The 21,907-nt window shown below is 41.8% G+C and overlaps 1 protein-coding gene across 6 annotated transcripts in view; it reads left to right on the top strand.

Moving 5' to 3' along the window:
- LOC127009012 (serine/threonine-protein kinase tricornered-like) overlaps positions 1-21,907 on the top strand; it is a 128,299-nt gene that overhangs the window by 69,713 nt on the left and 36,679 nt on the right. The window contains exon 1 of one of the 6 annotated variants that reach the window (XM_050881596.1): positions 9,894-10,003. The exons of the other annotated variants lie outside the window; for them this stretch is intronic. The gene's annotated coding sequence lies outside the window, so the exon portion shown is untranslated. Of the gene's footprint in view, positions 1-9,893; positions 10,004-21,907 lie in introns of those variants that run through there. 6 annotated transcript variants of the gene reach the window in all.

Genomic DNA, 21,907 nt, shown 5'->3' with positions numbered 1-21,907 from the left:
AAAGGGTAAATGAAGGAAAAAAGGAAACAGAGTATAGACATAGCATTTGAGAAGCATTTCGTTAGCAGACTAATTTTTATACAGCTTGAAACATGTGGCTTAAAATCTTACCCTTTGGAATCGCGTTGCTTAAAGTTAATAACGGAAGAAGGGAAAGGAAGGAAGAAGGGAGACAGGGACTATAGACATTTCGTTATAATGGCATTCGGTTAACAGACTAATTCTTATACAGTTTGAAACATGTGGCTTAAAATCTTACCCTTCGGAATCGTGTTGCTTGAAGTTAATAACGGAAGAAGGAGAAGGAAGGCAGAAGGGTGACAGGGATTATAGACATTGCGTTTTAAGTGTATTTCGTTAGCAGACTAATTTTTATACAGCTTGAAATATGTGGCACAAATTTGGCCCGTCGCTGCTACACGGTAAAGCCACAAATTTGGCCCGTCGCTGCTACCGGGTTAATAACGGAAGAGGGAAAAGAAAGGGAGAAGGGAGGCAGGGATTATAGACATTATACTTTAAGAGCATTTGGTTAGCAGACTAATTTGTATTGCCTGAAACACGTGACTTGAAACCTCACCCTTTTGGAATCCCGCTGTTTGAAGTTAATAACGGAAGCCACATCAGATGGAGAGCTTCCGCGTTGCACTGGAAGGCTCATTACGCGGGACCTTCTGTGTGGTGCTGGGAAGCGTGTCATTAAGGAAGCTCCGCGCCCCCACGCCCCCACGCCCGCCGCCTCATTACCACGCCCGTCACTCACCTGTTGTGTTGTGTATGTTGTATGCATGCGGCGGGGCGGGGCGGGGCGGGGAGGGGAGGGGGGGGGTCACAAGCCTGCTGCACCGTCGGGATTCAAGGCTGTGCTGAAGTTGTTAGTGTTGTTGTTGTTGTTGTTGTTGTTGGTGGTGGTAGTGATGGTGTCGATTAAGTTAGGTTATGGTAGGTGTTGAGAGGTGCTGTGACTGCTAATGTTAATGGTAGTATGGTGCTGTGGTGACGTTATGGTGATTGTGTTGATGGTGGTGAAGTTGTTGTTGGTGGTGGTGGTGATGGTAGTGATGGTGTAGATTAAGTTAGGTTATTGTAGATGTTGAAAGGTGCTGTGACTGCTAATGTGAATGGTAGTATGGTGCTGTGGTGACGTTATGGTGATTGTGTTGATGGTGCTGAAGTTGTTGGTGTTGGTGTTAGTGTTGTTGTTGGTTGTGGTGATGGTAGTGATGGTGTAGATTGTTAGGTTATACTAGGTCTTGAAAGGTGCTGTGACTGCTAGTATGGTGCTGTGCTGACGTTATGGTGAGAGTGGTGATGGTGTTGGTGGAGATGGTGATTGTGTTTATATATGTTGTGTGACTGTGCTAATGTTAGTTATGGGAATAGTGGTGATGGTGATGATAATGGTGAATGTACTAATGCTAATGGTAGTCTCCGTAAAAGTAGCCATTCCCAATACCATCACAGCGATATATAGACCAGCGTGACCAGAGCTTAACTAGGGACATTGGTGATCGTGTCAGTAATAGTAATGGCGGTATCGATGCTAATAATGGTAAAAGGATATAGTGTGTTAGTCTTAGTGGGGGCGGTAGTAATAATAGCGTGACGGTGATGGTGTATACGTGATGGTGAGGTAGTGTTAATGGGTGTGTTGTGGTAATAGTGAAGGTATGTTTTTGTAATGGTGGTGATGATGGTGTAGATAGGAAGCTGCCTCGTGTTGCTGGGTATATGACAAACACAGGTCAGGTTGTGTTTTTAGAGTAGCAACAAGGCGATAGGAATGTTAAGTAGTAGTAGTAGTAGTAGTAGTAGTAGTAGTAGTAGTGGCAGTAGTAGGATTAGGAGCTGAATGTGTGTTCGTGTGTTGCGTGTCAAGTATCATGAGACAGGTGGAGGAGAAGGAGGAGGAGGAGGGTGAGAAGGAAAAGATAGCGATGAAAGAAAAGATGAAGAAAGAGCAGGAAGATAAAAAGAAGGAGTAAAGAAGTAGGCAGTCGATGATGGAGAAAAGGCACGGGAAGGGAACGAAGAAAGTAAACGGTGGAGGAGGAGGAGGCGGAGGACAGGTGAAGAGGCAGGCAGGTGGGGTGGACGTGAGGCCTGGCTTTGTTCCCTGCATGTGTCTGGCTCAAGGAGGGTCTGGCTAGAGTTTGTCCCCTGCCCGCTGTCACACGCCCGCTAGAGAGGTCTGTGGTGGGACTCAGTTTTGGTCCTCTGCTTCTTTCCTCCTTCCTTACTCTCTTTCTTGCTTGATTTGTTACTGTCTTCATGTTTCTTAATTGCTGTTTTCTGTTGCTCTGTTTGTCTCGTCCTTCCTTGCTTTATTTCTTGCTTGATTTGCTTCTGTTTTCGTGTTTCTTAGTTGCTGTTTTCTGTTGCTATGTTTCTCTCGTCCTTTCTTGCTTGATTTCTTGCTTGATTTGCTTCTGTCTTGTTCATCTAGTATCGATTTTTTGTGCTTTATTTTCTTTTATTTTATGTCAGTTTCATTATTCGCTTTCATTTTCAAACTTTCTCTTTATCCCAATCTATCTATCTTTCTTTCTTTATCTATCTATCCATCTATCTATCTTTCTGACACCTCATGTAACTAGGCCGCCGCACAAAAACCCAACCTCACATCCGTTTCTTGATACACCTTCACTTCACACTCATAATTCACAAAGGCACCGAACCTGCCATTGCCTTGCGTCGGGTTGCATTCCATTTCGTTGCCTTGCGTGTCGAGGCGAGGCGGGGTAACACGAGGCTGCCAACAGTCAGTAATAGCGGCGGAGTGAGTGGCCTGAGGTGGGTTGTATTATGCGCCGTCACAGTAGAGGTCTTTCACCCCTCCCTGGTATTGGTTCTTACTTCCTTCCTTGCAGCGGTGTTTCTTAACTTGCCCTCTGCCTCACACCTTGCCCTACACCACTTAAGTTTCCTGTATACTTATTCCTCGCTTACCCACGTGACCTTTACTCCTTACCTCATGCCACTTTTTCTTTCTTTCTTTCTTTCTTTCTTACACCAGAGGAAGCAAGTAGTCAGGGGTAAACATAAGAAAACAATGGGGGAAAAAAGATCGGATAACTACTTGCCCCCCAAAATAAATAAAAAATAAAAATATGGTAGTTAAAAAAGATTCTCCTATATTTTTCACTTTCCTCTCTCTCTAAAAGATTGTTCAATATTTTACACTTTCCTCTCTAAAAGAATCTCCTATATTTTACACTTTCCTCTCTCTCTAAAAGATTATTCAATATTTTACACTTTCCTCTCTAAAAGATTCTCCTATATTTTACACTTTCCTCTCTCTCTAAAAGATTGTTCAATATTTTACACTTTCCTCTCTAAAAGAATCTCCTATATTTTACACTTTCCTCTCTCTCTAAAAGATTATTCAATATTTTACACTTTCCTCTCTAAAAGATTATTCAATATTTTACACTTTCCTCTCTAAAAGATTATTCAATATTTTACACTTTCCTCTCTAAAAGATTATTCAATATTTTACACCTTCCTCTCTAAAAGATTATTCAATACTTTACACTTTCCTTTCTAAATGATTATGCAATATTTTACACTTTCCTCTTTAAAAGATCTTGCAATATTTCACACTTTCGTCCCTCACTATCATCTTATCCTTACTCCCTTGCCTTCTCACCCCCTCCTTACCACTTATCCCTTTACTGAGTTTACGCCATGGCTTACTTATTACTCCTAAATCCTTTCCCTCTGCCTCCTCACTCCCTTAATCCTTCACTACTTTTATCCCTGCTTTTCTATCCTCTCACTCCCGACCTTACCTCATCCTACTTTTCCTCTTACCATTGCCTCCCATTCCCCTCTTTCCCCTTTCCCTTCACCCTTTACTCTTCCACTTCGTCCCCGTGTCTGCCTGATCATTTTTCCCCTTCTCCCTTTTTCCCCTTCCCACTTTTCCCCTTCCTTTCCTTACCCTTTCCTTTTCTCCCCTTTCCTGCCTCTTCGTACCTACTTCTTGCCTTCTCTCGTGCGCTGACAGGCAGACAAACGATTCTGGGCACGTGGGAGAGGAGAAACACCTGCCCGTGACCCCCACCTGCCGACTCGTACCTGGCAGGGCGTATTGATGCATTACACGAGGCGGGGAGAGGATCAGGTGGTGGCGAGGTGTACGGGTGGATGGAGAGGAAGCACCTGTTAGTTTCAGTGCCCTTAACCCCTTGACAGCCGATATCCTACATAAGACATCACCAGACTACAGGAATGGAACAAAAAGTGGCTGCTACAATTCAGTGAAGAAAAATGTAAAGTAAATGCACCTTGGGAGGGGATACCCAGCACACCAATACCACATGGGAAACACTCCACTATCCACTACAGAAAGAGAAACACCTGGGACTATAGGTTTACCAGGCTACCAGTGAAAGACAAATCCATGCCAATCGCAGCGGAGGATTTAAAATATATTCCAGCACTGAGGTTAAGAGGGGAAAAACAGCGATATTTGTATTTAATGGAAACTGTTTGTAGCCATGAGGTAAACAGTTATATATACACTCTCTGGACACTAGCCTACTGATTTGCCTTTTTTGTGTTCTTGATACTGTTCAGAAAAAAAAAATATATTGCTAATGATTTTGTTTTTAATGTGAAGTGTAATGGAAGTTGTCGCCAGCCTAACGTTTCTGGAGTATACCATTATATATTAAACCTCTGGACACGATATTCATTTGCCTCGTTTACGTTCTTGGTAGTGCGATATAGTTAAGAATAATTATTGATAACGATTTTGTATTTAATGAAAAGTTGAAGAGAAGTTGTTTGTACCTCGTTTACGTTCTTGGTAGTGCGATATAGTTAAGAATAATTATTGATAACGATTTTGTATGTAATGAAAAGTTGAAGAGAAGTTGTTTGTACCCGTTATTATTTCTGCAGTACACAATTACATCTCTTTAGACATTATTAATTTGCGTTGTTGATATTCATGACGCGGTAATTACTGTCGTGTGCTAATTAGTGTCGCTGTTTACTTTGCCGTTTGTTTACTTTGGGTTCAGTGACACGCGCCCCCCCCCCTCCCCACCCACCCGTTCGTTATTAATGGCTCCGAGGCTTTAGCGGGTGATGGGTGTTTGGTGCCGCGGCCGGTCAACTAATGGGGTGACCCTTGACAAATAACTGACGGGACACTGGGCGATGGGAGACAGGGAGGGGAGGGGGCGAGGGACGGGAAGGTATCGGGGTCATCAGAGGTCATCGTCACCCTTTCCGCTCCACCGTCACTCTGTTGGTTTGTCCTCATCTGTTCCCCTGATTCAGTTCGTTTGTCTGTTAGTTTTCTCCTCTTGTCTGCGTGCTAAGTTCTATTCTCTTAGTCTGTATAGATATGTCAAACTTCTCTCCCTGTCTTGTCTAATTCTGTCACTTTGCTCTTTCTTTCATCCGTTCTCCTTTCTTTCTATTCCCTTAGTCTGTATAGGTATGTCAAACTTCTCTCCGTGTCTTCTGTCTAATTCTGTCACTTCGCTCTTTCATTCATCCGTTCTCTTCCTTATCGATTATTCCGTCTTTTTGTGTTATGCCCTGTCTTCGTTTACACCCCTCTCTCTCAGCTGGTGAACGTATACTAATCTTTCTCTCCACGTCTAATTCTGTCACTTCGCTCTTTCATTCATCCATTCTTTTCTTTATCGATTATTCCGTCTTTTTGTGTTATGCCCTGTCTTCGTTTACACCCCTCTCTCTCAGCTGGTGAACGTATACTAATCTTTCTCTCCACGTCTATTTCTGCCATCACGCCCTTCACCCATCCATCTCCATTCCCCTCTGCTTGCCCCCATCACACCAACACCTTCCTCCCTATGCGCATCTATAGGTTATATGCAGGGGTCTCGTCGCATCTCGTCCCGTTCTGTATTCCCGCTGCCAATCATCCGGCTTCTCGCTCCTCAGGCTACAGGAGGAGGAGGGGGATAGACATATTTGATAACATAGTGTGGATAATATGAATAAGCCAAGACAAGAGGGAAAAGGATCATAATGCAGTGGTTGTAGTCTGAAGAAAAGGAAGAGGAAGAAGAGGAGGAGGATGGCAGACACAGTTGGTCGCACAGTGATGGTGGTAATAAACATCCATGATTAGTCCGGAAAAGGAGTGGGGGAGGAGAATGATAATGAGGTACAAGGAGGAGGAGGAGGAGGAGGAGTGTGAGTAGGGTAGCAATAGGAGGGTGAGGATGAGTAGAGTAACAAGGACGAGGACAAGGAGGAGGAGGGCGAGGAGAATACGAGGACGAGAATAAGAATGAATAGGGTAGCAACAGATGGAAGTACCGCAAGGACATTACACACACACACACACACACACACACACACACACACACACACACACACACACAGGAGGGAAGAGAATAATTATAACACACCAGTACTATCACGCATTGCTAGTCCAGGGGTGAGGCTATTATGTGTACTGCATAATGAGGGGACAACAACTCCAGGTAAAGGTGTGAAGATGCGTAACCACGAGGGAGAGAGAGGCAACACACGGTCATCCAGTCATGTAACCTTCTGGTGGTGATGCTGTGCGGTTTGCCAGATGAGAAAGAACGATATTTTTTTTTTTTTGCGGTAAAGGAAGCAGAGTTAAAGGCAGATGAAAGAAAGAAGTGCTGTGAAGATTCGTAATTACCCCGAGAAAGAGGGAAGCAACACACCACGATATTGTTTTTTTACAGTAAAGGAAGCAGAGTTAAAGGCTGATAAAAGATTAGTAAATACTCCAAGAAAGAGGGAAACAACACACCAGGATATTGTTTTTTTACAGTAAAGGAAGTAGCGTTAAGGACAAAAAAAATGCTTTGACTTCGTAATTCCGCCGAGAAAGAGAAGAAACATACAGTCATCTCGTCATAACCCTGTATGTGGTGATACGTGCTGTGCCGGATGATAAGAGAAACAAACAGTGATGCTGCGGAGATTCATAATTACAGAAAGATAAAGCAACACGCAGTAATGTCGTCACACAACCCTTTGGTGATGCTGTGCCAGATGAGAAGCAACAGTTTTGGATGCTCGATAGATGCATGCATACTCCGAGAAAGGGGCGAGGAACGTGCAGTAATCCAGTCTTGCAACCCGGCGTGTGTGCTGTGCGGTGTGCCAGACGAGAAACAACATTTAACGCTATCCAATCCGTGGGGGTACATATCTGGCCTCCCCGCTGCACTTTTTATACCGTTATTTATTTATTTTTAACTTTGCACAAGCTTCTTTTCACTCATTATTCATTATTGTTTTGCACTATTGATTCGGTACCAGTACTTAGTGTTCATGAGCGTTATCGTTGTTCAGATAAATGAGTACGATGCTAGGTGTTCCGAGCGCGAAAATTTGAAAACATCTGATCGGATAGGGTTAAGAATTCTAGGAAGATACACAAAGATCACCGTTGCCAGATTATCGTACTCAGAGGCTCGTATTTACCGGTTTCTGAGCCATAGCTATTGCCAGAAGCACCAATAATTAACCATTTTACCGATAACTATATATGAAGGCAGTTATTGAGGTCTAGGAGGCAGTTTTAGGGTCTTAAATAGGCAAACATGGGAGGCTGAGTACGACAATCTGGCAACCTTGACTAAGATACATAATTACTCCGAGAAAGGGTTGAGGAACATAAAGAAATCCAACCATGCAGCCTGGCGTGTGTGTGGTGGTGGTGGTGGTGGTACTGTGTGGTGTCTGCCAGGGTTCATGAGCTAAGAGACAACACCTGGGAATGTAAGCTTTTTCACCTGGCATGGCGGGAGGAGTGGAGGAAGTAAAAGGATAAAGTTTGTTAGTGAATATATACAAGGAAAAACCTGCAATGTAATTCTGGTCAACTGTCATGGCGGGAGGGGAGATATTTAAGGATAGACTCGAGGATAAAGTATAAAGAAGAAAATGGGAATATAAATTGGATAAACTGACATGGCTGGGAGGGGAGGAATTGAGGATAAAATTAGTTAGTGTAAATACGAGAGATACAAGCTGATAATGTAAACTTTGGTAAACTGGCATATCAAGACGGGGATAAATACATGATATATCTTTTCTAGGGTATACATAAGAAAAAAACTGATTATGTAAATAAGGCGAACTAATATTAGGGAATGGGAAAAATTAGCTACGAAACTTGATAGCGTAATAACCCCCCCCCAAAAAATGTTAGCATGTAAATATATGGCGAACCGATATTATGGGAAGGGAGAAATTAAAGATAAAGTTTGTTAGTGTTTATACAAGATGAAAAAATAGACCTGGTAATGTAAATCTGGAGGACAAACATCACGGAGGGGGAGGGTGGAAGGTTGATGTCTGGCGATGTAAATAGACCACGCATGAAGGTTTGCTCTGCAGCCTCCGGGAAGGGACGAATAAAATCAGGTAACGAGGTAAACTTGGCTAATTGTTCCGCGAAGAGAAGGGGAGGGAAGGGAAGAGGAAGGGAAGGGAAGGAATGGGATTGGAAGGTAAGGGAAGGGATGAGAAGGGAAGGGAAGAGAAGAGAAGAGAAGAGAAGAGAAGAGAAGAGAAGAGAAGAGGGGAAGGGAGTGGAGGGAAGGGAAGCGAAGGGAAAGGAGGGGAGGGGAGGGGAGGGAAAGGGAAGGGAAGGGAAGGGACAGGAAGGGAGGGGAGGGGAAGAGATGAGACGGGGAGGGGAGCGGAGGGAAGGGAAGAGAAGAGACGAGAAGAGAAGAGAAGAGAAGAGAAGAGAAGAGAAGAGAAGGTAAAGGAAAGGGAAAGGAAGGGAGGGAAAGGGAAGGGAAGGGAAGGGACAGGAAGGGAGGGGAGGGGAAGAGATGAGACGGGGAGGGGAGCGGAGGGAAGAGAAGAGAGCATAGGGGTATCCTGTGTTAGCTATAATTCGTGCGTTTCATCCCAGTTTGCAGCACCTGATTAGCACCAACGTAGTACAGGACAAGACATATAGAGGAGAGAAAGCAGCACCATTGAAAGGAGAGTAGGGGTAGCCTGTGTTAGCTAATTCGTGCGTTTCATCCAAGACAGGAAAAGACAGATATACAGAGGCGAGAAAACAGCAGCGTTACCAAAGACACTAAACGGCAGAAAAATAAAGTAACGAATGTCTGAATTGATAAGAAAAGAGACAAGTTAACATCACATGAAGAAATACGAAAGGAGGTGAGTGAGTTAGCAGTTTCTGATCTACACCAACACAACATAATTATATCAAAAGTAAAAGTAAAGAGAGAGAGAAAAAAAAAATATGATCGTAATTTTAAAGGAACTCGCAGTCTTTCGTGACAAATTTTAATCTTTATACCTCAGTTCCGTTTTCTATGGTAGCATTTTTATTTTATTTAGTTAGTTAGTTAATTTAATTTTATTTATTTATTTATTATTTTATTTTATTTATTTATTATTATTATTATTTTATTTTATTTACTTATTTATTTATTTTATCCTTGAGTGAGTACGAATCGGAGCGGTGTGTCCCAGTTAGCGAACATTCTCCAGTAATTCACTAAAGACAAGGAAAATATGCTATACATGTGCTTTATGGAATTTACTTACGCCCCTGTTCTGTTGTTGATCAGGCCAACTCGAGTAACAGAAGGTGGGAAGCGTTTATCTCGGCAGCTGCTTGGCGTGTGACTGAAACAACAACAACAACCAAAGAAAAAAAAAGTTAAATGGGTTCAAAAGTCGATAAAAAGACGAAATGTGACGATTGAATGGAAAATGGAACTAAAAATGCATGACCTACTGACACACACACACACACACACACACACACACACACACACACACACAATTTTCTTTCGTTAGCCTTCATTAATAAAATACTGACACAACACCTGATAACTTAGCATCCGGCCGATATACATTGATACACACACATACACTCACACGCACTGGCGGTAAGACCCTCCTCAGTGGCGCCCTTACGCTCTTGAAGGAGAAACGTTTCGAGAGAGTTCAAGGCAGTGCAACGCGTGTGTTAAGGGGCAACGTTTGTGAGGTAAACTGAAAGGAAAGGGAAAGGAATGAAAGGAAGGGAGGTGGAAAGGCAACACGGAAGAAAGGAAGGAAAGTGAGGGAAGAGAAAGGAATGAAAATGAAGGAGGTGGGAAGGGAAAGCGAAGGAAAGGAAGGAAGGTGTGGAAAGAGAAAGGAATAAAGTGAGGGAGGTGGGAAGGGAAAACGAAAGGTGTGGTGTTTGTGTCCAGGTGTGGCGTGTGTGTCAAGGTGTGGCGTGTGTGTCAAGGTGTGGCGTGTGTGTCAAGGTGTGGCGTGTGTGTCAAGGTGTGGCGTGTGTGTCAAGGTGTGGCGTGTGTGTCAAGGTGTGGCGTGTGTCAAGGTGTGGCGTGTTTGTCAAGGTGTAACTTTTGTGAAATTAATTAAAAGTGTCATGTGATCTTCCTATACTACTGTTACTACGTCCGTCCGTGTGTGTGTGTGTGTGTGTGTGTGTGTGTGTGTCGGGTAATGCCAGCTTGGAACCATCTCCCAAACTTTATTTTATTTTGTTGTTATTGTTGTTGTTGTTGTTGTTGTTGTTGTTGTTGTTGTTGTTGTTGTATGTCTCCCTGTTTTCCCCATTTCCTGTCGTCTTGCGCACCTACATCCATCACTTTCATATTGCTTTTGTTTTTTTCTTTCATTTATATATTCTTCACATTTTCCTTATTTCCTCTCCCTGTCCACCCACCTTCTTCTCTTCCATTCCCTTTTCTTTTTGTATACCTCCCTGTTTTCCTTATTTCCTGCCTTCCTTCCACCCACCCATCTTCACTTTCATATTCCTTTTTCTCTATTTTCTGTATTCCTCACTGCTTTACTCGTCTCCTGCCTTCCTCGCTTGTGTATCTCTTTCGTTTTACCATTTCACTTACCGACATTCATTCCTCTCTATTTCCTCTCTGTCTCCACTTTTCCCTTCCGTTCTGCCCATCCACCTCCCTCATTTTCTTCCCTTTTTTTTCTTTTTCCCTTCACCTCCCTTATTTTATTCCTTTCCCTTCCTTTCTTTCATTTTCCCTTCCCGCCTCATTCAGTTTCATCCCTTTCTCTTAACTCACTTTCCTCGCTTTCTTTCGTGTTGCTTTCCCACCTCCCTCATTTTCATCCCTTTTTTTTCTTTTTCCCTTCACCTCCCTTATTTTATTCCTTTCCCTTCCTTTCTTTCATTTTCCCTTCCCGCCTCCTTCAGTTTCATCCCTTTCTCTTAACTCATTTTCCTCGCTTTCTTTCGTGCTGCTTTCCCACCTCCCTCATTTTCATTCCTTTCTCTTTCCTTTCTGTATGTTATCTACCTCACTGTTTTCCTCGCTTCCTTCCTAACCACTTCCCTCGCTTTCATTCCCTTTGTTCCTCCTTCACTTCCCTGCCTCCTTACCTTCTTATCCGTCCTTATTTTCATCCCTTCCTTGTTCCCCTTCTCCTTCCCTCTCCTTCTGTTGGTGTTCTGTCCTTAACGTCAATCATCTCTGCTGTGTATTGTATCATTTATCTGGCTGTGTGTTCGTGTGTTTGTATGCTTTCGGTTTTTCCTTTATTTCCTTCACTGGTTCGTTTTATGCTGTTTGTTTTTCCCAGATTCATCCATCCCTCTGTTTGTTTGTCTTTCCTCTGGTGTCCTCGACTGTATTTGCTCGCTTCTTCTCTTATCTATCTATCTTGTATCTTTTTTTCTGTATTTTTTCCCTTTTTCTTTTTCTACTACGGGTTTTTTTTTCTATTTGTTTTGGCCAGATTTATCCATCCCTCTGTCTGTCTGTCTTTCTTCTACTTCCCTCGGCTGTTTTTTTTTTCAGCCATCTGCCTTGTCCATGCTCTCGTCTTGATTCCTTGTCCGTTTGCTATCGTCTCTTGTCTCCTTTCTTCCCTCACATTCTATCTATTCTCTCTTTTCATCTTTCCACTGTCTCCTTCCTTCCTTCATTTCTTCCCATTTTTTCTGTCCTCCCCTTCCTCTTCATTCCTCCACCCTCCCCTTCTTCCTCATTCCCTTACAGCCCCTTCCATCCTTGCCCCTCCCTTTCCTCTTCATTCCTCCACCCTCCCCTTCTTCCTCATTCCCTTACAGTCCCTTCCATCCTTGCCTTCCCCTTCCCTTTGCTCTTTGCGTCCTTCTGCTGCCTCCTTCCTTCCTTACCTGTCCTTCTGCCTTCCCTCCTTGCTACCCTCCCCTTCGTTCCTTCCTCCCCATTCCTCTACTCCCTTCCTCTCCTCATAACCTTGACCAGTGAGATGAGGCATGAATGGTAAGGGAGCGCGAACCTCATGCCCCCAACCCTGTGCCTCTCCTTGCCTTCCCTGAGCGCCCTGTCCACTTCCTGTCCCCTTACGTAACCTCCTTCCCTCCTTCTCTTTCCCTACCTTCCTGTCCCTCTCCTTCCCTATGAACCTTTACCTTCCCTTTCTCTCCCTCTCCCCATACCTACCCTTCCTTTCCTCATTTCCTTCTTCCTCTCTCCTACTGTCCCTATCTTTCTCTTTCCCCCCTCTCTCCCTACCTTCCCCATCCTCTCCCATTACTTTCCCTTCCTCCCCCTTTCTTTTCTCTTACCTTACCTTTTCTACCCTATGATTACCTTCCCTTCCCTTCCCCTTTTCACCTACCTTACCCTTCTTCCTCTCTCTCACCCTGCCCTTCTTTTTTCTTCCTCTCCCCCTACCTTCCCTTCCCTCCCTCTCTTTCCCTTTCCCCCCTTTTACCTTACCTTTACGTCGCCATGATCCCCCTACCTTCCCTTCCTTCCTCTCACCCAACCATCCCCTCCTTCCCCTCCCTTCCCCCTTCCCTTCCTTCCCTTCTTCCTCCCTTTACCTTCCCTTCCTTTCTTATTTGCCTTTGCCAGTACGCACGCAGCTTATTACCATCCTTACCGACCCTGAACTAATGAGGTAAAAAAATAGTAAACAAGAAGAAGAAGAAAAAAAAAGAAGCCATCACGAGGCAGAGCCGGATTTGGGTACCGATTTTAGGGGGGAAGGGGAGTGGAGGGGTGAGGGGGAAGGGGAGGGGAACAGGTGGGCTCATGTTTCATTGATGTGTGTGTGTGTGTGTGTGTGTGTGTGTGTGTGTGTGTGTGTGTGTGTGTGTGTGTGTGTGTGTGTGTGTGTGTGTGTTTGCCCTCAACAAACACGTGACTTCTCCCTTTCGCAGTTTCTCTTCTTGGCACGTGTGTTTGTGTGTATGTGTGAGTGTGTGTGTGTGTGTGTGTGTGTGTGTGTGTGTGTGTGTGTGTGTGTGTGTGTGTGTGTGTGAATTTTGACTCCTCATATTTCCATCATATTATTATTATTATTATTATTATTATTATTATTATTAGTAGTAGTAGTAGTAGTAGTAGTTATTCTCCTTATCACTCCCTCGCCTATTTACTATTCCATCCCTCTCTCTCTGCCTCTCCCTTCGCCTTCCTCTCTCCCCATTCCTTCCTCCCTCAGCAACCTTCCTCTTCCACCATTCTCCTCCCCTCCCTCTCACTCTTTTCCCATTCCTTCCTTCACCACCACCCTTCCTTCTTAGCTATTCTCTCCCTCTCCCTCTCCCAATCTCCCCCATTCCTTCCTTCTCAACACCCTTTTTCCATCACCATTCTCCACCCTCTCCCCTCTCCCCCACCTTCTCCATTTCTTCCTCAGCAACCTTACTCTTCCACCTTCCACTTCTTACTTTTCACTCTCCTGTTCCTTCCTCTACTCTTACTCCTCCACTCTCCACTTCTCCCTTTCCTCTCATTCCTTCCTTCCCTTATCCTATTCTACTCTCTCTTTAATGTCATCATAATCGATACTAACCACATATCTACATCTAGACTACACTAATCTACACTAATCTGCTTCACATCCCACTTCCACTAATCTCCACTCTCCAATTCTTCCTCCTCTCCCCCATTCATCACCCGCACCCCCCCCACACACACACACACCACCACCACCACCACTCCCCCACCACCCGGACAGGAGAGCCAGTGATCAGGAGTGCCAGGAGGGCCATTTAGTCAACGAGCTCGAAGGGGAACATGAAATACAGACACACTCGGGGCTCTTAAACGCGTGTAGTAGTTGGTGAAGGTGGCGGCACAGCGTTGTTATATTTTTCTGTCCATGAATTTGACTTGTTTTTTTATTTCAATTCATGGTGGCTTATGTTTTTGTATAGTTGTGTTTGTATGAATTTACGTTTTTTTTTTTTTTTTTGTTTTTTTTTTTGTTTTTTTTCCGTTGTGTGTGGGGCTTGTGTTTCTGTACTATTTCTTTGTGTTTCGTTTTTGTTTATTAATTTTATATATATCTTTTTTTGGCATGTGATGGTTTAATGTTTTCGTATATCTCTGTTTTTCGTTTTGATTTTGTGCATAAGTTTCTTTTTATATATTTTTTTGTACATCGTTTGGGTCTAAAAAGTAATGATTCTGAATACCTAGATATTTTACCACTCATGTTTTTTTTCTGTCTATATGAATTCACCTTTTATAATTGATTTTACATTGAATAAGTCTCCCTTTTTATAGTTTATTTTTCTGTCTATATGAATTCGCCTTTTATAATTGATTTTACATTGAATAAGTCTCCCTTTTTATAATTTATTTTTCTGTCTATATGAATTCACCTTTTATAATTGATTTTACATTGAACAAGTCTCCCTTTTTATAGTTTATTTTTCTGTCTATATGAATTCACCTTTTATAATTGATTTTACATTGAACAAGTCTCCCTTTTTATAGTTTATTTTTCTGTCTATATGAATTCACCTTTTATAATTGATTTTACATTGAACAAGTCTCCCTTTTTATAGTTTATTTTTCTGTCTATATGAATTCACCTTTTATAATTGATTTTACATTGAACAAGTCTCCCTTTTTATAGTTTATTTTTCTGTCTATATGAATTCACCTTTTATAATTGATTTTACATTGAATAAGTCTCCCTTTTTATAGTTTATTTTTCTGTCTATATGAATTCACCTTTTATAATTGATTTTACATTGAATAAGTCTCCCTTTTTATAGTTTATTTTTCTGTCTATATGAATTCACCTTTTATAATTGATTTTACATTGAACAAGTCTCCCTTTTCATAGTTTATTTTTCTGTCTATATGAATTCACCTTTTATAATTGATTTTACATTGAATAAGTCTCCCTTTTTATAGTTTATTTTTCTGTCTATATGAATTCACCTTTTATAATTGATTTTACATTGAATAAGTCTCCCTTTTTATAGTTTATTTTTCTGTCTATATGAATTCACCTTTTATAATTGATTTTACATTGAAAAAGTCTCCCTTTTTATAGTTTATTTTTCTGTCTATATGAATTCACCTTTTATAATTGATTTTACATTGAACAAGTCTCCCTTTTTATAGTTTATTTTTCTGTCTATATGAATTCGCCTTTTATAATTGATTTTACATTGAATAAGTCTCCCTTTTTATAGTTTATTTTTCTGTCTATATGAATTCACCTTTTATAATTGATTTTACATTGAACAAGTCTCCCTTTTTATAGTTTATTTTTCTGTCTATATGAATTCACCTTTTATAATTGATTTTACATTGAACAAGTCTCCCTTTTTATAGTTTATTTTTCTGTCTATATGAATTCACCTTTTATAATTGATTTTACATTGAACAAGTCTCCCTTTTTATAGTTTATTTTTCTGTCTATATGAATTCGCCTTTTATAATTGATTTTACATTGAACAAGTCTCCCTTTTCATTGTTTTAACATCGAATTGATATTGAGTCTCCATATGAATTTGCCTTTATATATATTTTTTACATTACTTGGGGCCTGGCAGCTTCGGGTTCAAATGAATGTTTGTTTAGGTTCATGGTACAGAGGAACGGTCAGACCACCACCAGGGTCACAAAACCACTCCTGGAAATGCCCTAAACTCGTATGAAAGCCTTGTCAAATAGGTGAACTTCGGAGACAAAATGTTTTAAAATACGACCCCTGGAAGTGTCCCAAACTCCCATGATACCCTTGCCAAATATGTGACCCTGTGCGCCGAAACGTTTAACAATATGACCCTCAAACTCACTCATTCAGTCAGTCAATCAATCAGTTAGTAAGTCACCCAGTCAGTACTATCTCTGTTATAATGTTTGGGGCTATGCGAAGAAGATATTATGCGTCACTTCTTTACGAGCGTCGTGGTGGTGGTCGTACACGTCTTAAAAGGTCGCAGAGAGATCGATATAGGCTCGTTAGGCTTATACTTCCGAAGAGGCCTAAAGAAGTACGTGAAAAGGTTGTCCCATGCTGAAAAATTAAAGGCTGTGTAAGGTCGGTGAACATGTGTGTGTGTGTGTGTGTGTGTGTGTGTGTGTGTGTGTGTGTGTGTCATCTACAAGGGATGTGTTGCAAAGTCTTATCCTATTATCTCCTCTCTATCCTCTTTTCCTCCCTTCCTCTCTTATTTTGTTACTATGTCCCTTATCGGATTTTGCTCAAGTACTGTATCTTTTCTCCTAGTATGTATCATGTTTCCTTCTCCTACTCCGGTCTTTCACAAATTTTTCCTTCTCTTGTTCCCTTCCTTTACAACTTTTTCCTTCTTTCTCGTGTCTCGTCATTTCCCTTCTCTCATTTTTTACAATTTCTCTTGCTTCATCTCCCGTGTCTTACAATCTTTTCCTTCTCCTTTTTTTCCCGTCTCATACATATCATTTTCCTTCCCCTTTTCCCTTTTCTTACAGCCTTTTCCTGCTTTCTTCTGTCTCCTACTGTCTTCTTTATTCCTCTTCTTATGTAACCTCTTACTCTTCTTCGTATCATCTTTACTTGCTCCCTCTGTGTTCTTCTTTTCCCCCTGATTCCCCCCCTCCTCCCACACACACACACACACACACACACACCTCCGGCCCACAACCAAGCTAAGAGGAAAAGAAGGTGAAAGGGAGCGTGAGGAGAAAAATGAAAGTATGAAAACGTTTAAACATGAAGGAAGGAGAGAAGGAAGGCAGGTAGATGTGGCATAGAGGAAGGAAGAAGGGAAAGAAGGATAGAAAGAAAGGAAGGTAGGATAGAAAGGAATGAAAGACGGTAGACAGCAAGTAAGGATAGAAGGAAGGTATGGTAGAATGGAAGGAAGTAGATAGGATAGAAAGGAAGTAAGGAAAGTAAGATAGAAAGGAAGGTAGGATAAAAAGGAAGGAAGGAAATAATTAAAGAAAGGTAAGAAGGAAAAGAAGGAAGAAAGTTAGAGAAAAAAGAATGAAAGGAAAATAGGAGAGAAAGAAAGGAAGACAGGATGGAAAGAAGAGGTTAGGGGAAGGAAGGGAGGGAGGCAGGGCAAGGTGTCTAGACTTTGAATATATAACCTTGCTCACCTGTGTCGACTAGTACAGGTGTTGCCGCCCCCTGACGTCACCTGGCCCTACTTGTGTTTACCTGGGGGCGCGGCGCGGGGGGAGGAGTGGGTGCAAAGAGGAGGGGGGGGGGGGCGTGTTTGAGTTTCTGGGAGGGAGGCGACTAATGAAAGGGTGGAGGGGTGTTTGGGGAGGCATTTTTGGTTACCAGGTGGGGGGAAGGGGGGTAAGAGAGAGAGAGAGAGAGAGATTTGGAAAAGGAAGAGGTCATGGTTTTTGTTGATTTTTAAGGAATGACTAGAGAAAAAAGTGTTGATTTGGGTGCGGCGGGGAGATGGAGGGAAGAAAAGAGAAGGGGAAGGGGGGGAGGATTGGTGCTGGTTTGTAAAAGAGGGGTGGGGAAGATGACAAAGAAAGGGGGGGGGGGGCACGGTTCACGCTTCATAGGAAAATAGAGAAGGAAGGAAGAAAGGAAAGACTGGGAAAATTAAACTAATGGAGAGAGAAGGAAAACAAAAAAGAATAAAGAAAATGTTAAAGGGAAGAATGAGTAGAAGAAAAGAAAACGAAAAAGGTTAAGAAAATTGAAAAGAAAGTATAAGTAGAGAAAAAAGTGAAAAAGACAAAAAAAGTAAAGGGAAAGAAAACGAAAACAAAGAAAATGGAATATACAAAGAAAAAGGGGAAAAAAAAGATAGCAGAATTCCACACAAGCAAGAGAGGAAGGGAAGGAAAAAGGGGTTAGGAGAGAGGGAGGGAGAAATAGATAAGATAGATAGATAGGAGAGGAGGTTAGTTTGTGTGTGTGTGTGTGTGTGTGTGTGTGTGTGTGTGTGTGTGTGTGTGTGTGTGTGTTGGGAAGGTGATAGGAAGAAAGAGAGGAAGGGAGGAAGGGAGTCTAAACCCATTTCCTTTTATTAGAATTAAACTCATTTATACGAAGCTTCCTCCTCCTCCTCCTCCTCCTCTTCCTCTTCCTCCTCCTCCTCCTCCTCCTCTTCCTCGCTGTGTGTTCCCGTGATTGTTTCCCGTTGCGCCGTTACCTTCCGTTCGCTTCGCCTTACGTCTCCTCCTCCTCCTTCTCCTCCTCCTCCTCCTCCTCCTCCTCCTCCTCCTCCTCCTCCTCCGCCCCATCAGTCTTTCCTTCCACGTCGCTCAGTTCTTCGTAACCTTCTTCCCCTTTACTTGACTCACCTGTTGTTTTTGTTTTGTTTTTTTACCTTCCTCTTCTTTACGGAGTCGAATTACCTTTATTTCTTTATCTATCTTTATTTTAGACCTTCTCTTGATTTACTGACTCAGATTACCTCTTTAATGTTTTTTTTTTATTTCTATTATTATTTTCACTTTCCTCTCCCTTACTGACTCAAATTACCTCTTTAATGTTTTTTTATTTTTTCTATTATTATTTTCACTTTCCTCTCCCTTACTGACTCAAATTACCTCTTTAATGTTTTTTTTTATTTCTATTATTATTTTCACTTTCCTCTCCCTTACTGACTCAGATTACCTTTTATCTCTTGTTTCCTCAGTTACTTCCGTGATTTTAGTTTTTATTTATTTTGTTTATTTATTTTATTTATTTATTTTATTGGTGTATTGTCTGCATTACCTCGGTGTTCGTTTCTCTTTTTTACTATCTTCGCTTTTATTGTTGTTTTTTGTATTGGTATTTTCATTGTAGTCGGTTTTTTTTTTATTATTATTTTTTTTTGATTTATTATTTTTTTTTATTATTTATCTATTTATATTTTTGTTCCTCGATGTCGTGTCGTTCATACATAATCTTCTGTACCTGATTCGCTTCCTATTTTATTTCAACATAGTTCTTCACCTTTTACGGAGTGCTATTACTTAAGGATAACATTCCACACATTTTCTCTTTCTTTCATAACAGGAACTCGGTATATTTTTTTTTAGGTGAAAGTTTAATTCGAAAATCCACAATACTTAAGGATAACATTTCACACATTTTCTCTTTCTTTCATGACAATAACTCTGTATATTTTAGGTCAAAGTTCAAATCGATAACCACATGACTGCAACTTCAAATTATATAACCCCGCTTGTATCTCTATATGGATTCCACCCCTCTTCTTCCCTCTCCCCCTAAAGCGATTGAGTCCGTTATTCCATCATGGCGTGGTTGTTTAATCCCATCACCCCGTTAGCTCAAGTGTATGTACATCCGTTAGACTGTTGAGCATTCAGTTCCTTATGTGCAGTCACACGTTAAGCTCAAGCCAGTTATTTTTTCCCTACGGCTATTTTTCTATCTTTTTAACGGGTTCCGCCTTTCACAGAGTTTCATGAGGGAATGGTGGAGAGTTTCTACTAACTCTCCACCTCTCTTTCCTCTATTCTTATTACTATTATTATCTACTATTCTACTATATGTGAGCCACCGTTAGCAGGCTTTTTTTTTAATATATATTTTTTTACATCTTTTTGTTGCCTTTGAGTTGCTCGCCTAAGACCTAAGACCACCTCCTATTTCCCTTACATTTAACTTCCCCTTTTCTTTTATTTTCCTCGAATCACCAGACTCCCATCTAACATTTCCCGTTCTCTGTATTTTAAGACTCCCACCTGTTTTCTTTCATACCTGCATTTCCTTCCCACTTTCCAATCCCACCACCGTATTAATTTCCCTCTTTTACCATTTTTCCTTGCATCACAACACTCCTACCTGTTATTTCCCGTCCTCTGCAGCTTATCTCTTTATATCATCAGACTCATACCTGTATTCCCTTCCCACTTTCCAATCCCATCAGTATTAGTTTCTCTCTTTTACCCTTTTTCCTTTTATCACAACACTCCTTCCTGTTATTTCCCGTCCCCTGCAGCTTATCTCTTTGTATCATTAGACTCGTACCTGTTTTCTTTCATATATATTTCCTTCACACTTTCCTATCCTATCACCGTATTATATTTCCCTATTTACAGTATTTCCCTTGAACCATACGACTCTCCTGCTATTTCCCGTTCCCTGTATCTCTTTACATCTCAAGACTACACCTGTTTTCTTTCACACCTGTTTTTCCTTCCCACTTGCCTTTCCTATCACTATTAATTTCCTTTTTCGCTTACTTCTATTCCCCTTGCAGCTTACAACTCTCCTGCTACATTCCATTCGCCTGTTCATCTGTTTTCTTTCACACCTGTTTTTCCTTCCCAGTTACCTTTCCTATCACTATTAATTTCCTCTTTACCGCATTTCCCTCGAATTCCTCCCAGCTGACACTTCCCGTTCCCTGCTGCTTCCCATCCCCGTTAACGCCTCCGCCACACTCACGCCCTGCTCGGGAACTCCTGGGAAAGTTTATATACAGGTGTAACAATACCAGGTGGGCGGGGGTAGTGGTGGTGACGGTAACTACAATAATCTTCACAATAAAACACACACACACACACACACACACACACACACACACACACACACACCTTCCTTCGGTTTTCCTTCCCCTCTTTTATCATTATTTACCTTATCTTACATTTTCTTTCCATTTGTGTTTTGTCTACTTTTTTACGTAACATTTCTTCTTTCGCTTCATTTTTTTCCTCACATTGCTTTCCATTCTCTTTTTCTTTCCTTTCCCTTCTTCCTCTATTTCCCTCCTCTCCTATCTATCTTTTTTTTTTTAACCTATATTTCCCGTCCTTGTATTCCTTTCCTACTTTCCTCCCCCTATCGTCAATTCTTTTCTACCTATCATCTTCCCTTCCTACTCCTTTGCTAGTTCCATCCTTCTTTCTTTTTCTTTCTTCTTTATTTTTTTGTTTCTCCAACGTTTTCTTCCTCCTTTTTCTTCGTTTTCTTCTTCCTCTATTTCTTTCCTACCATTTTCTTCCTTCTTCCTTTTCTTTTTTTCCTTTCTTTCCTTTCTTTTTTTCCTTGCTCCTTTACTTAGAGTTAGACAGTTTCAAGAAAGGAGAAATCAGGTTGATATTCAGCTTAAAACTTGCTTCATATATTCTCTCTCTCTCTCTCTCTCTCTCTCTCTCTCTCTCTCTCTCTCTCTCTCTCTCTCTCTCTCTCTCTCTCTCTCTCTCTCTCTCTCTCTCATTTTTCTTTTCTCTGAGGTCATTCTCCTTTCCTATTCCATCCTTTTCTTCTCTCACCTTTTGCATCCTTTGGCCTCCTTCCAACAGAGAGAGAGAGAGAGAGAGAGGTGGGGAGAAGCAGACAGGAGTTTCCAGGAACGTGTGTGTGTGTGTGTGTATGTGTGTGTGTTCACGGTCATTCCCCTTGAGTATATTCTTACTGAAGATTAGCTGTCGAGAGAGAGAGAGAGAGAAGGTAAAATGCAGGTAGGAAGGCAAAGGGAGAAGGATGCTTGAGGGAAGGAGAAGCGGAAAGGATAAAAGGACGTTAAGAGGTGGAGGGAGGGAAGGAATGTAGGGAGGGAGGGAGGGCAGGAGAGAGGAGAGGAAAGGGAGGAATATTGAGGAGGAGAGAGAGAAGGAGGAGGGGAACGGGAGGGCACAGGATGTTGAAGAGGAGTTATAAGAGAGTGAAGGTAAGAGAAAGGAGGAGGAGGAGGAAGATAAGAGAGGAACACTGAGAAAGAGAAGGGATGCTGAGAAGGAGGAGGAGC

The sequence above is a fragment of the Eriocheir sinensis genome, chromosome 39 (assembly GCF_024679095.1).
Source record: "Eriocheir sinensis breed Jianghai 21 chromosome 39, ASM2467909v1, whole genome shotgun sequence".
Classification (NCBI taxonomy): domain Eukaryota; kingdom Metazoa; phylum Arthropoda; class Malacostraca; order Decapoda; family Varunidae; genus Eriocheir; species Eriocheir sinensis.
Note: the sequence above shows the minus strand (reverse complement) of the source record. Positions and strands in the feature narration are given on the sequence as shown.